Source organism: Sorex fumeus, unplaced genomic scaffold (assembly GCF_029834395.1).
Source record: "Sorex fumeus unplaced genomic scaffold, SorFum_2.1 ptg000008l, whole genome shotgun sequence".
In the NCBI taxonomy this organism is placed as follows: Eukaryota; Metazoa; Chordata; class Mammalia; order Eulipotyphla; family Soricidae; genus Sorex; species Sorex fumeus.
In genome coordinates this window covers 83,750,643-83,768,505 of record NW_026606065.1, presented here as the reverse complement: position 1 = coordinate 83,768,505, position 17,863 = coordinate 83,750,643, and the positions used below count along the sequence as shown (strand labels likewise).

Genomic DNA, 17,863 nt, shown 5'->3' with positions numbered 1-17,863 from the left:
GTGCAAGGTAAGTGCCATACCAGCTGTACTATTACTCCGATTACTCTGGCCCCTGGCTTTTGTCCCAATACTAAAAATCAGCACAAAAACAAACAGACAGCAAAGAACTCAGTGCCTCAAAAATATGACTCTTTCACTTCTTGTTGGAAGCTGGTGAATGGATTACTCATCTAGATAAAATCTTGCTTTGCCTTGTGGCCCAGTTTCCATTTATTCCCTGAAAGCAGAAAGCTTTCTGGCCTCATCATGTACTAGCACTTGACTTTGGACTTTCAGCTGACCAGTGTTGTTAATTTCTCATCTGCTGAATGACCAGTGGCCACTTGGAGGCTGGTTAGAAGCATGGACTCTGGAGCTGATTTGTATCCCAGCATCACTGTTAGTTATATAGCTTCTGGGAATATCTCTCTTTCTGTCTCTCTGTCTCTGTCTCTCTCTCTCTCTCTCTCTCTCACACACACACACACACACACACACTCTCTCTCTCTCAATCTCGATCTCTTATCTCTCTCTTATTTTGAGTTTTGGACCACACAGTGGTGTTTGGAGCTGTGCTCTCCTAGTCTAGTACTTGGGGTAAACATCTGCTGCCAGGGATAGAACCCAGGGCTCCCATGTGCAAAGCATGCACTCCAGCAATTTGAGCCACCTCTCCAGTCCCAACAGCATGTTGGGTAAGCTTCATAACCTCTGTGGGTTTCAGTTACCTTTTCTGTAAAATGGGAATAATGATATTATCTATCACATAGAGTGGTACCCAGTAAGTTACTAATATGTGGAAAGCCTACTGAATAGACCATAAATTGAAGGTACATTCATTCATTCATTCACTCACTCATTTGTTCATTATCAACAAATATTTATATAATATGACCATTAAATGCATCACACTGTGTGATGTATAGGAGATGCCATAGTAAATGGGTGGAGGATGTCTGCTTTAAAGAATTCTCTTTAGAGAAGAGAGCACCAAATAAAGGGTGTTGTGAGGACCCTCCCAGGGTGGGAGAAGCATGCTAAAAGTAGTCTATAGACCAAACATGATTGCCACCCAATGCCTCTCTTGCAAAACACAGTACCCAAAAGAAGAGAGAGAGAACAAGGGGGAATACCCTGCCACAGAGGCAGAGTGGGATGGGGGCGATGGGGCGTGGGGGGGATGCTGGGACCCGTGGTGGTGGATGATGGGCACTGGTGGAGGGATGGGTACTTGATCGTTGTATAACTGAAACCCAAGCACAAAATTTGTGGGTCTATAGCTGTACCTCATTGTGTTTCACTAATAAAAAAAGAAAAAAAAAGAATTCTCTTTAGAAACTCAGGAAACTAGAGAGGAAATTTTATTTTTTATTCATTTTCATTTTAGAGAGGAAATTTTAATTTAGTGAGGTATTCACTAAATCTCTGGCAATGGGTCAATCTAGGGGTGCTTTCTTTTCTTGCTTTATTAATTCTTAACTAATTCTTAACACCTTCAGCTTCTTTAGGATAATCCTCAGTTTTCTTTTTTTCAGAAACATAAAAATGTTTCAATAATGCACATAACACAACATTTTGTAACTTAGCTATTTATAAATGTACAGTTTAGTAGTGTTAAATCACATTTTGCGTAACTAATCTCTAAAATTCTTTTCATCTTGTATCACAGAAACTCAAAACACATTAGACAATAACTCCTTATTGTGCTCTCCCAGCTCAATAATTTAATTCTCATATACTTTTTATGACTTTCTTCATTATCTTAAGTTCTCACCATTTTCATCACATTTACTATGAACAAGACATAGCTTTCAGCCAAGGGTTCCACTTGTTGGAGATATTCCCCTGAAATAGTTCCATCATTCCCCTTCCTGTTGCTACTGTTGTTTTCTGAAAGTCTATGAATCTAGGGACTTTTGAATTTTCTTGTTAATCATTGGGCACTTCTCTTTATTTATCTTTGAGCTTACCTCTATAGGAAATCATGAAAAAAAGGAAGACAAAATGTTTCACATATGTCAGAAGGAAAAAAATTAGAAAGCACATGCCCATACGTGTATTTTCTTAAGTACAAAACTATATTCACTACACTTGTCCACTATGCTCAGAATATGACATGGAATATGAACCAGACTGTGAAATGAAAGTAGTTAGAAAAGTTCAGTGACTGCTGAAATAAGATAGTAGTTTAAATAAGAGAGTCTATAGCTAGAATTATCTTAGAAATATGTTGGGGGAGGGGCGTCAAACCACATATTCCTGCATGCACAGCATACATGCCAGCCCTTTGAGCTGGAGTAATTCCTTGTCCCCTGAGTAATTTATTTAATGTGGTGAGTTATTTCATTATTCTTTGCTTTGTTCTTAGATCTGAAGATGGGATCCAGTGCAGAGATAAGCATACCTAACGACTCTGTGTTTTAGGTACACAAGTAAGATTAATTTTGAAGTACTAGATTTTGGAAAATCCTAGTCCACTTCAATATCGCTGAATATATACCTATGTGAGCTATGTCAACTGGCTGCCAGGAGTCCCTCATATTCCAGTGTTCACTTCATGCACAGTGGCATTGTCCAGGGGTTCTGTGAGCTGTTTCAGCATTGTCTCATATTTGGGAGACATATTTAAAGATTCTTAGATTTTTATACATGCAAGCTCTAAAGACAATATCCAGAAAATATGAAGTTTTTCTGATTCTAGAGTGATCTCAGAAAGTTAGCCTTTGATAATCAGAATGCAACTGCCAGCTATGTAATGTTACATAGCAGAGTTCAACAATCTTTTTCCTAAAGCTTATTCTGTGGTTTTGAAATTGTCAAATGCTTTTGGTCATTTAACTTGGTTTCATTTCAGGGATTTTTTTTAATGGAAAGTTGGAATTTTAATTTTTTTAATTAAATCACCATGAGATACACAGTTGCAAAGTTATTCATGATTGAGTTTCAGTTATACAATGTTCCAATACCCATCCCTTCACCAGTGCACATTTCCCACCACTAATGTCTGCAGTTCCCTCCTGCCAAGCCTGCCTCTATGGCAGACACTATTCTTCTCTCTCTCTCTTACTCTCTCTCTCTCTCTCACTCTCTCTCTCTCTCTCTTTCCTCTTGGACATTATGGTTTGCAATATGAAAGGTTATCACGTATATCCCTTTACTTCCTTTCAGTACTCAGTTCTTGTCCAGAGTAATCACTTCTCATAGTGGTCTCTTCTCTGTCCTAACTGACTCCCCCCACCACTTTCGGCAAGCCTCTAACCATGAACCAGTCCTCCAGACCCTCATTTCTACTGTCCTTGGATATTAGTCTCATACTATGGTTTTTATATTCCACAAATGAGTGAAATCATTCTATTTCAGGTTTTGTTTGTTTTTTGTTTGTTTGTTTGTTTGTGGTGTCACGTATCAAATCCAAGATCTTACACATATAAGCCAAGAGCTCTTCCACTGAGCTACGTCTCCAATCTTTATCTCAGCTCTTTTTCTTTTATCTAAAAATGATTTTGTTCCACACCAAGCTGTGTTCAGGGCTTACTCCTGGCTCTGAGCTCAGGTACCACACTGGCAGTGCTCAGGGGACCATATGCGGTGCTAGGGATCAAATCCAGGTCTGCTGCTTGCAAGGCAAGTGTCTTACCCACCGTGTTATCTCTTGTTCTCACCTCAGTTTTTAAGAAGCATTCCTTGCTGTAGGAGATCACTCTTGCGGATTTCATTCAAATAAGTACAAGTTGGCATGAATATTGAGCACAGAGCAGTATTGAACGCATTATTGAGCTCAGTTCTAGAGTGACATAAATGTGAGTCATACCTGGTTCGTTAGTGAAGGCAACCTGGGACATATTCATACAAGGTCCAGATCTAACTATCTCACACCTTGCCAGGATGAGGAGAAAAGAAGTTAAAGAATTCTACCAAATGAGATGTTCCGTTGCATGATTTTAACTGCCCAGTAAATCTAATTTGCTCTGTTTTAGTGAAGGAGAAAGAAGCAACATGGTTTGCAATGTAATGAGTGTTTGTGTCGCCCCCCCCTGCATCCCATCCCCCAGTGAAATTTATATGTAGAAAACTAATGTGAAGTTCTTTGGAGATGAGGCCTTTGAGAGATGTCAGGCTATGAAAATGGAGCCCTCATGAAAGAGATTCCTGCTTTTATAAAAGAGACCTCAAGAGCTTCTTCTCTGATCCACCATATGAGAACACAGGAGTAGAAGACTTTTATCAAGCACTGTATCTGCTCATGCTACCATCTTGTACTTCTCAGACTCTTTAAGAGATCGATTTTTTAAAAAAAATTTTTATTAGTGAAACACCATGAGGTACAGTTATAGATTTACAATTTTTTTAAATTTATTCATTCACTTATTGTCGTGCCAGTGATCAAGCCCAGGTACCATGAAAGCAAGGCGAGTGTTTTACTATTTAACCACATCCTTAATCCTCCACACAACAATTTTAAAGAGGGCATATGAAAATACATGGTATGAAAAACCATTACTACAGTATGAGAAATAGTAAAAATGCACAATAAAAATATCAGGCAGGGAATTATTAAACATGTGACCTTTGGCCAGCAGCATCCCCTCAGTAGCATTCAATTGTCTAGGAAAATTAGAATTGGTAGATGTGACTCAGGCCTCACTGGCCTCCAGCTGAGTCAGGTAGACTTACAAATTTTTGTGTTTGGGTTTCAGTTATACAATGATCAAGTACCCATCCCTCCACCAGCGCCCATCCTCCACCACCACGAGTTCCAGCATCCCTCCCACCCCCCATCCCCCCCATCCCACCCTGCCTCTGTGGCAGGGCATTCCCCCTTGTTCTCTTTCTCTTCTTTTGGGTCCTGTGTTTTGCAAGAGAGGCATGGAGTGGCAATCATGTTTGGTCTATAGTCTACTTTCAGCATGCTTCTCCCACCCTAGATATTCTGTGTGTTTCCCTATAACACATTGTTATGATAAAGTTTATTTGTAAATCAAGTTCGTTAACATATTAATTGATAATAAAATAATCACTGACATCCTGTTAGTCATCGATTGCCTTGAGCAGGCCCCAGTAACATCTCCTTAGTCCTAGCCCAGAGATTTTAAAAAGTGCCACATTCAAGGCTCTTTCAGGAGCAGGAGAATTGTTACTGGTTTTTGGCATACTGAATACGCCACGGGGAGTTTGCCAGACTCTGCCGTGTGGGCAGGATACTTTTGGTAGCCTGCCAGGTTCTCCAGAGTAAGACCTAGATAATAAGATATTGCGTGCCTGCGAATGCAGCCACGCACTTCCAGGAGCAGGGTTTTATAGTCTCTGGGTCTTGGCTGTTGATGGGATTACACAGCACCGGGGGCAGTTGGTGGGTGTAACGCCTGGAAGATGGGGGATCTGGGTGGAGGAGGCCCCAGTCCCAATCAGAGCAGGTTTGGAGATCTAATAAAACCAAAGATAATAATTAACTAAACATGGCTTCTCTTTTAAAAAAATATCTTATTGCATGTAGTATTTTTGTACCATGATTGGCATGGGTAACTGACTATGGTGAATGGAACTGCAGATTGGTTGGGGCGACTCCTGTGTTCTCCTACCGCAGGTTGACTGGGCCAACACCAAGGAAAAACCCCATCAGACTGTAACACCCATTGTAAGCAGGAAGGGTAAGGGCAGCAAGAGGCAAAGTGAGAAATGTGGGGTTAGAAACCACTCAGTGCTGTCGTGTCCAAGATATCTCTGAGACTCTTACTAATGGACCAAGTTTCTTCAGAATAATCAGATACGGACCACACAGATGAAAAGGCCATGACAATGCCTTTTGTTTCTTTGTTTGTTTGGGGGCCACGCCTGGCAGTGCTCAGGGTTTACTCTTGGTTCTGTGCTCAGGAATTACTCCTAATGATGCTCTGGGCGGTTATACGGGGTTCCAGGAATCAAACCTGGGTCAGCTGTGTGCAAGCCAAATGCCCTATCACATGCAAGGCAAATATACTATCTCTCTTGCCCCTGCCGTTTTCACTTTTAGAAAATGTTTTTTCTTTTTTTAAATTTTTTGGGCCATACCTGGCAGTGCTCAGGGCTTATTTCTGGCTCCACACTCGAGGATCATTCTTGGCAAGGCTCAAAAGACCATATTATAATATGCCAGGGATCAATATCCTCAACCTTAAACACATAGTAAGTATAAAAGAATGTTTATGAATTCTTCCACTCGACTTTCCTTCAACCTTTCCATTCTCTTTTCAAAATTTTGCTTTGCTGTTCATTGTTTTAATGCTGGAGCGGGAGTCCAGGCCACAAAAACAGTTCTACACCCAATAGCGGACAGTGATATAGACAGTGACTGGAGGTAATGTAGTCTGTAGTGCTAGAGTGCTAGAGTCAGTGCTAGAGGCAGTGCTACAGCTAGTGATGGGCAGTGCTGGGGTCAGTGTGGGAGATGCTTTGGCCAGTGGTGGGCAGTACTATTACTAGTGGTAGGTGATGCCACTTTGAAGAGTGAGCCGAGATCCTTGGGCACACATGGTTAGGTCTGTGTCCTACCACTTTGTACCCCTCTAGCCTCTCCTTTCCTCCTAACATTATATTATTGTGCTAAATGCTGAGAATAGAGATGTTACTGGTGCTCACTCGAATAATTTGATGAGATGACAGTGACACAGTGATACAGTGCTAAATGCTGAGGATTTTAAAATGAAGTTGATGCAGTCAGTTAATGGTTCTTGTTTATAGTGAACAATAGTTTTGAGACATTCTAGTAGAAATAGAGATTAAATTACCTCTTCACACTATTTTGTGTTCTGTAGCATACAGATACCTGGCTTGGAAGCTTGAAGGAAAGAAAAACATGAAAGAACACTTTGGGATTTGAAGGGCCAGGGCTTAAGGTGAGTGGGGAGGCAAGTTGGGGAAGAGGAAAGAGAAGCAGGAAACCATTTTTCGAGGGATTGATTTTTAACGCCCCCCCTCCACCCAACTCATATCAATAATCCTTCACAGAGCTGGTTAATTATCAATTTCTATGAGAAAGCAAAGCTGCCTTGCTCTTTTAAAGCACTGGAACACAAAGTAGGCCATAGAACTTGCTTTCAGTTCTCAGAGCTTTGAATTTTCCTGAAGGATACGCATTGTCTCCAGCAATCCCTGTGTGCTTTAGCACAGGCATGTAACTTATTTTGATGTTTATACCATCTTCTGTTGTTTCCTTTTCCTTTTCTTTAAAACTGATAAAAATTTTTATATTTCCAATTTTCTTGTATGTGTAACTGGAAACTGTAAGTTAAAGAACAATTTTTAAGGAATTCCATTAAACACTTTTTTGGGGGGAAAGGGTCTTGGAGGTCACACCTGACGATTCTCAGAGCTTACTCCTGGCTCTGAATTCAGGAATTACTCCTGATGGTGCCCAGAGGACCATAAGGCTTGCCAATAATAAAGCCTGAGAGGCTGTATGCAAGGCAAATGCCCTACCCAATGTGGTATCACTCTGGCCCCCATGAAAAATTTCTTTAGGTCTAGTAGCATTCCACTGAATCTATGTACCATAGTTTCTTTATCCAATCACTAGTTCTTAGGAAAAAAGCGCCATTAATATTTCTTGATACTTGTAACTAAGGATTTAGTCATGTTTTTTCACATGCTGCTCAGGATCAATCCTGGTTGTGCTAAGGGGATCATGTGGTGCCTGGGATCAAACCAGGATTGACTGCATTAAGAGGCACCTTTACCCCTGATTTATCTCTCCTACCCATTGGCAGTGGAGTTTTTAAATATCACCTATGTACAACTCATAGGAAAATAAGATTCAACAGCATATGTTAGTCAAAAGTAGAGGATGGAAGAAGATTACCTTCGTGGAAAAAAGAAATTATTATCAATAATAGGTAAGGTAAAGTTTTGGGTAAATTAAATTACTTGAAATAGAGATACAGCACAATAATAAAAGATCAATCTGCCAGGAAGTTGCAATAAGTTTAAACACTTTCCCCATAAACACTAGCATCTTAATATGGAGCATAAACTGAGAAAACTAGGAACAATTGGTTCATAAAGTTGGGAATATTGACACAATATTTCCAGCAATTGTTAAAACCACAAAATGGTGGGGCCAGAGTGATAGTACAGTGGGTAAGTTGTTTGCACTGCATACATCTGACCCAGGTTCGATCCCTGGCATCCCATTAGGTCTCCTGAGTCTGCCAAGAGTATTTCCTGAGTTCAGAGCCAGGCGTTACCCCTGAGCATTGCCTGGTGTGGCCAGAAAACAAACATAAAAACAACAGCAACAACAACAAAACAACCACAAAGATGGAAAATTAGCAAGATCAAAAGAGAAGATATGGAAAACATAATTAATTGATAAAATCTGATCAATCAATAAATTACTGCTCCCAGCAATAAAATATACTTCTTTTCCTTAAGTATTATGCAACATTCATCAATATAGACCAGATTCTGGTCCATAAAACAAACTTTCATACTCTGAACAGAACTGAAATTATATGGAGTATGAGTATGTTTTGTGAAAGTTATACACTTAAGATATGGTTTATTTTGAGTCAATTTTTGTGTATCGCATTTAGGTCATTTTGTATTAAATTTCTCTTTTCAAAAATACATTTTAGGGATCAGAGAGAAAGTACAGTGGGTAGGATGCTTGCCTTGCATGCAGATAACCTGGGCTTGATACCTGGCATCCCTTATGGTTCCCTGAGCACGACAGGAGTAATTACTGAGTGCAGAGCTAGGAGTAATCCTTGAGAAATGCTTCATGTGCCCACTACCACAAAAAGAGCATTTTAGAGGTTTAATCAATAGTACAGTGAGTAAGATTCAGGTTCAATCCCTGACATCCCAAATGATACCCTAAGTATCACCAACAGTGATTCTTGAGTGTAGAGTTAGGAGAAAGCCCTGAGCACTGCTGGGAATAGCTCAAAACCAAAATAAAATACATGTTGGTGCTTCCCAAGCACTGCTTGTAGTTTTGAGGGGACCATTTGCTGCAATACTTGGCCAACGAGGCCATATAGTTCAATGCTAGGGTCCAGGTATGCTGCAGGCCACCAGGGCTACACCTGATGGTACTCATGGGATTATGCAGTACCAGGGATTGAACTCCGCTCCTTGTGTACAGAACTCATGCACCCCTGAGTCTCCAGCTATCTCCTTCCCTCTCTTTAAAAATATTTTCAATAGACTTATTTCAATTGATTAAATTGACATACTGTATTATTTTCAGGTACCTAATGATTTGATATTTGTATATATTGTGGAATATTCACCAAAATAAATCTAGTTCATAGTTATCAACACGTCTAGTTACGTACTTCTCTCCTGTAATAAAAGCTTTTAATATCTACTATTTCAATGACTTTTCAATACCATGCTTTATTTACTTTGGGTATCCACACCCAGTGGTGCTCAGGGGTTACTCCAGCACAATACTTTAGGGGAGGTTCCTAGTAGTACATGGTCCTTGGGGACATATGGCACTGGGATTATACTGGGTCGCAGACATACAAACCATGTACACCAACCTGTTGTGTTATCTCCTCAATCAATTATTTTCAACTCTAGTTATTAAAGGTAAAGGTAAAGGTAAAGGCCCTCCCGTTGATCATCGATTTGCACGAGCGGGCCCAGTAACATCTCCATTGGAGACTTTGTTGTTACTGTGTTTGGCATATGGAATACGTCACGGGGAGCTTGCCAGGTTCTGCTGTGCGGGCAAGATACTCTCGGTAGCTTGCTGGGCTCTTCGAGAGGGGCGGAGGAATCGAACTCGGGTCGGCCATGTTGGCTGCGTGCAAGGCAAACACCCTACCGCTGTGCTATCACTCTAGCCCCTCGTTATTAGACTGTGCATTATATGATCAAGACTTATTTATAACTGGAGGTTTATATCTTTTGACATTTTGACCTTTTTTAAAAAAATTCACCTCAAGATTGAGGTCAATCAATGTGCAAGATTGAGGTCAATCAATGTGTGTGTGTGTGTGTGTGTGTGTGTGTGTGTGTGTGTGTGCTGTGCCAGGTATTGAATCCAGGACCTGGGTTTGAATACATGCAAGAAGAGTATTTTACTGCTCAGCTATGTTCTGGATATCAGCTGTATTTTCTTCTTTTAGTTTAAGGATGTGCAACTGCTCACCACCACTGAAAAGATCATTCTTTTTCTGTTGATTTGTCTTTGCATCTTTGTCAAACATCAGTTGGGCATTAATGAAATCAAACTAGAAAAAGTAACAGAAAAAACAGGAAATCTCTCAAAGCTCAAAAATTGATCATCAAAGTTATCCATGAATCAAAAAGGACTATCAAAGGAAAATTATAAAGTCAATAAAAGAGTGTGTAGTATTAGTGGAAGAATAGACACATAGATCAATGGAGCAGAGAATCTAAAAATAAATTCACACAGAAGTGTCCAATTAATTTTTGATAAAGATGAAAATCAAAAGAGAAAATATAGTCTTTCAACAGGCAGTGGTGAATGGAGCATTGGACCTCTGGTAGTTGAAAAACACGACAAAGAAAAGGGACCAGAGTGATAGTGTAACAAGTAGGGTATTTGCATCACTTGAACGTGGTGGACCCAGGTTTGATTCTTGGCATCTCATATGGTCCCCTGAGCAATGCCTGAATGCAGAGTCAGGTGTAATACCACTAGGTGTGACCAAAAAAGCCAAAAAATTACAGAGAAATTAGGCAAGAATAAGAACTAAAAGTCCTCCAAAATGCAAAGAAGTAATGTTACACCTTTCCACAAATGACATGGTGTGATATGTAGAAAACGTTCAAGGTTCCACAAAAATGCTCTAAAATTTACTTAACAAATTCAGCAAAAGTTATACATATGAGATGATTGCATAGAAAGTAGTCATATTTTAGCCACCATAAGGAAAAAGAAAATGAATTCAGAAGAAAATGGATAATAAATATAAAATAATTCAGTTAACGGCATCTTTAAGAGTAAGATATTAAGAATCAATGCAATGAAGAGACAAAATAGTATATATTAAAAACTACAAAATGTTGATGGTAGAAATTAGAGAAGTGCCAGAGAGATAGTCCAAAGAGTAGGGAACCTATCTTGCATGTGACCAAATTTGTTTCAATCTTTGTTTCCGGGGTTGGAGCAATAGCACAGAGGGTAGCACACATCTTTCCATGCAGATGACCTGGATTCAATCTCCAACATCCCATGTGGTTCACCTAAACACTTCCAAGAGTAATCCCTAAGTATAGAGCCAGGAGTAACCCCTGTGCTTCACTGAATGTAGCCCAAAAACAAACAAACAAAAAAAAATCAATCCCTAACCTCACATCTGCACCTGCCCACCTGTAGCTTTTCAGGTGAATGTTTTTGTGTTATTGGGGCAGATTTTTAAAAAAATTTTGGACACCATGATTTACAAACTGATAGTAGGATTTCATACATGAACTACTCCAGCATCACACCCTTCACCCAGCTGTCCGCTTCTCTCTACCATTGTTCCGGTATCACCCCCCACTCCCCACCTCTGTGGAAAGCTTCCTACTGAAGACAAGTTCTCAGTTTTTGTTGCCTTTGGGCATTTTCTATTCACTATTCTGTTTCTTCACACCCTGCATATAAGAGAGATCACTCTGTTCCATCGCTGGACTCATTTAAATTTGTCAATGGGCCTGAGTGAGATAGTACAGTGGGTCGGACATTTACCTTGCACACAGTTGACCCAGGTTCAATCACTGGCATCTTATAGAGTCCTCTAAGCACCCCCAGAAGTAATTCTTGAGTGCAGAGCTAGGAGTAACCCCTTAGCATCATTGGGTATGTCTCCCAATCCACCCAAATTTATCAAGATCTGATTTTTATTATATCACTTAAATCTGCATGAGCAAGTCTACAATGAAGCAAACATTTCCTTGATCATTTCCTCATTAGCTCATCTTCCACTCACTGCATTTTCTCCTTCTAGCCCTCGGAATACCTGCATAGAATCTCCAGAGCTATCTACCAAGAAGCTATTGTTTTCCTTTATATATATTTTCTCTTCTCATTTTTGTCTTGGATTTTGAAATGATTTCTTCCACATGGTCTTTAAACCACATTTTAAAAATATTTAGAGAGTGGTCCTCTGGGCAGATGATCCAGGACTTGATAAGCATACCCTCCCACTCCTAAACAATATAGACACCTACAGGTCCTAAAAGTATAGGAACAGGCTGCCTCCTAAACTTGTCTGCTTAGTTACTCCCAGGGACTTCTTTGGAGTTAGATGGAAGTTTCCCTGCACTTGAATCATTTGCTATGAAGAGGATGTTGGGTTACCTGTAGGCCCTTTTCCTTCATAGAGGACTGTTAAAAGTTAACAGCCAGTAATCAGTAAAAATTAAGACACAAAAAAGAAGTAAAAAGCTAGATGTTGAGGCAGAAGCCAAGTTGTATAAGAGATTTCTTTCACATTGCATTGCAATTGTTTTATTTTCCTTTTTCCTTTTTTTTTTTTTGCCTTTGTTTTTGTACCACACCCAGTGATGCTTCAGGGTTATTACTGGCTCTGCACTCAGACACTCAGGAATTACTCCTGGCGGTGCTCAGGAGATATGGGATTAAACTCAGGTTGGTCACTTGCAAGACAACTGTCCTACCTATTGTACCATCACTCCAACCCAGTTTACATATCTTTTCTGAGACTACATATTCTCTCCTTGTTTATTTACACTGTGAACCAGTTACTTGTGGTTGAAATGGTCCTGACTCTTATAGAGAACTGAAAATAATATGGTACCAGGAATGATAAGAACAAAACATGGTTTTACTAAAATTAAAAGTTAGAAGTTAAGGAAGTTCTTCTTCATTATGGAAATGTGTGTGTATGTGTGTGCGCACGCGTGCATCATGTAAATGGCTCATGGGCTTGCTTTTAAGCAATTGGTTAAATCTTGATAAACAGAATCATGTCGGAGAACATAACATTTCAGGATGAAGGAACAAAGGGGAAATGAACTTTTCTTTTTTTGGTAAATTGTCTAGATTGGACAGGGAAGACTGCTCAAAGGGTAGAGCACATGCTTTGCATGTTGGAGTCCCGGGTTTGATTTCCAGCACCCCATGATTCCATGAGCAGTGTTGGAAAGAACTCTTGAGCACCACACTGAAAGAAGTCCCTAAGTCTAAAAAAATCGCAACACCCTTAAAAGGCAACCACTATCACTCTTTTTGTTTGTTTTAATTCAGTCACTATAGGGCGTTTGCCTTGCATGCAGCCAGCCCGGACGAGCCGGGTTCGGTTCCTCCACCCCTCTCGGAGAGCCCGGCAAGCTACCAGGAGTATCTTTTTTTTCCCCCTTTATTTTATTTTATTTTTTTTTAAAGTTGTAGATTTACAATTTTTTGTGCTTTGGTTTCAATTATACAATGATCAGATACCCATCCCTCCACCAGTGCCCATTTTCCACCACCATGGATAATATCCCTCCCACCCCCATCCCCCCATCCCCCCTGTCTCTGTGGCAGGGCAATCCCCTGTGTTCTCTCTCTCCTTTTGGGTGTTGTGGTCTGCAAAAGAGGCATTGAGTGGCAAACATGTTCAGTCCATAGTCCACTTTCGACATGCGTCTCCCCTTACCAGGAGTATCTTGTCCTCACGGCAAAAGCCTGCCAAGCTACCCGTGACGTATTCTATATGCCAAACACAGTAGCAACAAGTCTCATGATGGAGACATTACTGGGCCCGCTCGAGCAAATTGATGAACAACGGGAGGACAGTGATACAGTGATACTGTGAAATTACAGTTTTTTTGTGACTGAGTTTCAGGCAAACAATTTTACAACACTGATCTCATCCAACTTCCCTTCACCAACCCCCCACCCCATTGCTTCCCACCCACTTCTATGAGAAGAAAATTTTTACATATGTTTTTGCACTGTGGCTTACAGTACTGTTGCTGATAAGGTTTCATACATAACACTTTACCACCTTCTAGCACCACCTCTGTCTCCAGGCTGAATGCTTCCCTCTACTTTAGATGTTGCCCCCTCCCTGTCCTATTCCCCAGCCCCTTCAAGTGGCTTTTTTCCTACTGAATACCAGTTTTCTTGTTCTGTTTCCATTGTCTTTGAGCATTTGTTATCCCACCATTATGTTTCTTTATATCCTGCATACAGGCAGAGCCTGGCAAGCTCCCCATGGCGTATTCGATATGCAAAATCAGTAACAATAACAGGTCTCATTCCCCTGACCCTGAAAGAGCCACCAATCGTTGGGAAAGATGAGTCAGGAGAGGCTGCTAAAATCTTAGGGCTGGCATGAAAGGACACATTACTGGTGCCTGCTCAAGTAAATCGATGAACAGGGGGATGACAGTGATATCCTGCATAGGAGAGAGATTGTTCTGAGTTGGTGTCTCTCCCTCTGACTAACTTCTATCCAGGTCCTTCCATGTAGCAGTAAATTTCATGACTTTATCTTTTCTTATGGTCAAGTAATATTCCATTGTGTTTATGTACCATAGTTTATCCAGTTACCTGTTTTAGAACACTTAGGTTATTTCCAGATTCTGTCTGTTGTGGATAATGCTGCAGGGAACATAGGAGTGCAAACCTCTTTTCTCCATTTTGTTTTTGGGTCCTTGAGGTATATCTCAATAAGTGGAGTTGCTGCGTCAAACGGAAGCTCAATTTCTATATTTCTTAGGAACATCCATACTGTTTTCCAGAAGAATGGCCGTCAGCTTTTATTTGTTACTTGTCAACAAGGATATTGACTTATCTTCACCTTGAGATAAAATTTCCTTTTCTAGAAAATTTCACATTGAGAGTACATCATGTGATCCAATACTGGGATAATATTTTTTTTTGCTTTTTGGGTTACACCTGGTGACGCATAGGGCTTACTCCTGGCTCTGCACTCAGGAATCACTCCTGGCAGTGCTCAGGGGACCATATGGGATGCTGGGAATCGAGCCTGGGTTGGCCGCATGCAAGGCAAACGCCCTACCCACTGTGCTATTGCTCCAGCCCCTGGGATAATATTTTTTAAAGGGGTTTACGTATGACAAGGTTTACACTAATACTAAGTCATCCTTCTGAAGTCACAAATGAGAGACTGGCCTGGTGTTCTTGGGGTTGAGTCTTTGAGGGAGATGATTAATGATTAAAAAGGAGATTAAAACTTGCATGGCAAGTGTGAATCCAGAAAGCCTGAGAGACAGAGAGGATGAAAGCAAGGGCAGGCTAGCAGGGCTGAGGGGAAGGTATGCCAAGGAAAATGCACCATTCAAGAACATTCTGTAGGGAGACAGAAATGAGTAGGTATGGGCAGGGTGGCCTCTGGGGCAGTCGTTTTTACAGAGAACCACGGAATATACTGCAGGTAAAATCAGAGAGAATTTATTTATTTTTGCTAGTGCCCACACAAGCTCTCTCTCCCCCCCAGCCCCCCCCCCCCCCCAGCCACCTCTGGCCTCTGTGTCAGAAAGACTCTTAATTCTCAGTGAACTGAAGTCAAAATCCCAAACTGAGTGTCTGAGGTGACCTGGAAAGTCAAGCCAGAGTAAACCAAAGCTTGAACTGGAGGGTGACTAGGTTTAGACAGAGAGCTGAGGGGGAGCCCCAGAGAATGATTGGCACCCCTCAAAAAAGAGATGAGCCATCATCTCACCCACCCTTGGCAGGGGATGCTTGCAGTCCTGCTCACCAGGGGCCCCTCTCCAGGAAATGCACTGGGACCTGGCTTTTGGACTGCCCAGCCTCTGGAATGAGAAGAAATCAATGTCTTTTGTTTATGTCACCCAGTCTTGTATTTTATTACAATAAACAGAAAAGACTAGCCTCGACGCCGGGCCCACTGAGGGTCGGCGAGCGCTGGTGGTGCAGGCCCAGGCAGAGCTGCCGCGGCGGGTTCTTGAAATCATGAATCCTGTGTATATCCCTGGCTCTTCTGGAGTTCCCTACGCAAATGCCAAAGGAATTGGTTATCCAGCTGGCTTCCCCATGGGCTGTGGAGCAGCTGCTCCTGCATACTCTCCCAACACGTATCCCGGAGCAAACCCTACTTTCCAAACAGGTTACACTCCTGGCATACCTTACAAAATGTCCTGCTCCCCGACCAGCGGGGCGGTGCCACCATACTCCTCCTCTCCCAACCCCTACCAGACTGCCGTCTACCACGTGCGAAGTGCCTACCCCCAGCAGAGCCCGTACGCACAGCAAGGCACGTACTACACACAGCCCTTTTACGCCGCACACCCTCCCCCAACGTCATCCACCACACCACGGTGGTGCAGCCAAACGGCATGCCAGTGACAGTGTACCCTGCGCCCATCCCTCCACCTCGTGGAAGTGGGGTCACCATGGACATGGTTGCCGGGACCACGATGGCCATGTCAGCTGGTACCCTGCTGACTGCCCATTCCCCCACTCCCGTTGCTCCTCACCCGGTCACTGTGCCCACATACCGGGTCCCAGGAACACCCACCTACAGCTACGTGCCCCCTCAGTGATGATCACTCTGCAAATGTTTGAAGATGGAGCTGTGCAGTCACATCACGGAGGTTCCAGGTTGGTGCTGCAGGCCTCGTGCCTCCAACGTGGACTCTTCTTAATGCTCTCGACACTTAGCTAAGCACTACTACGCCTGCCTGGCAGGCCCCAGCGCCCTTAGTCTCCAGCTCACTCTGGGTTGGTCTTAAAGCAAATCCTGTTTTGTGGGCTGCCTGGCAATTTTTTTTAGCTAACTATAATGATAAAAAGGGAGTATTAATCTACTCTGAATCATATCTAGTTGAATGCATGTTTAAAAAACACAAAAAAACAAAGCTTGCTCAATCTACCTGCAGTGACTGATGCAAAACCATCATATGCAAAATCCAAAGGAATGGAAAAGTATTTTACAACTTGTATCACTAATACACTGTTGTAATGTAAAAAAAAAACAAAAACAAAACAGAAACAAAAAAAACAGAAAAGACTAAGATATTCAGTTACTGAAGTAGTTTCTTCACTTAATAAACATTGAGAACCTGTATGTGCTAGGTGCTCTGCGTACATTCACATACATATTTTTTCTGAATCATCTGAGGGTGAATTATATATATAGTTACAGAGTAAACATTATATATTATTAATGATACAGTATAATATGTGCTATTCATATATATTACATTAATATTTAATTTATCAATGCCCTTTATCCCTACTTCAAGATGTCTTCTTCCTTCCTTCCTTCCTTCCTTCCTTCCTTCCTTCCTTCCTTCCTTCCTTCCTTTCTCTTTTTTGGGGGGCCATACCTGGCAATGCTCAAGTGTTACTCCTGGCTCTGCACTCAGGAATCACTACTGGCAGTGCTCAGGGAACTTTATGGAATGCTGAGGATCAAACCAGGGTCTGCTGCATGCCTCTGTACTATTGTTCCTGCCCAAAATAGTTTTATTTTTAAAATTTCCCTCCAGAAGCCTCTGGTTTCTTTAATGATATTGTATTGACTAATGCCCCCTTGAGCAATGTTAGACAGTTGTGGAGACAGTAGATGTTTTGCCAAGTTTCTGATTTTAATAAACATGCTTGTGGTTTTCATTTAAAAAGATGTCAGCTATAGAACTGAGTTGTATGTATTTTGCCATATGTTTTCAAATATAGACTTAATTATTGCTTAGTTATGACAAAGTCAACAGATGAGCAGATGACCTTCATTCGAAAGTTAGCTTGAGGCTTGAAAGCTTAGTAGGCCGGAGCACATACTTTGTATGTGGTTAAATCCCCAGGACCACATGGTCCCCTGAGCAATGCCAAGAGCAACTCCCTAGCAACCAGACAGAAGCAGTCCCTGACCACCCTGGGGGTAACCAAAAATAAATAAATAAATAAATGGTCATCAAACTCCCAGATTATATTAGAAGTTTGTCACAGTAAGTT

The 17,863-nt window shown here is 41.4% G+C and overlaps 1 pseudogene; it reads left to right on the top strand.

Annotated features, from left to right (window-relative positions):
• The first annotated feature begins 15,862 nt into the window (after positions 1-15,862).
• Positions 15,863-16,865, top strand: LOC130019408 (myelin-associated neurite-outgrowth inhibitor-like; annotated as a pseudogene).
• Positions 16,866-17,863: the final 998 nt, after the last annotated feature.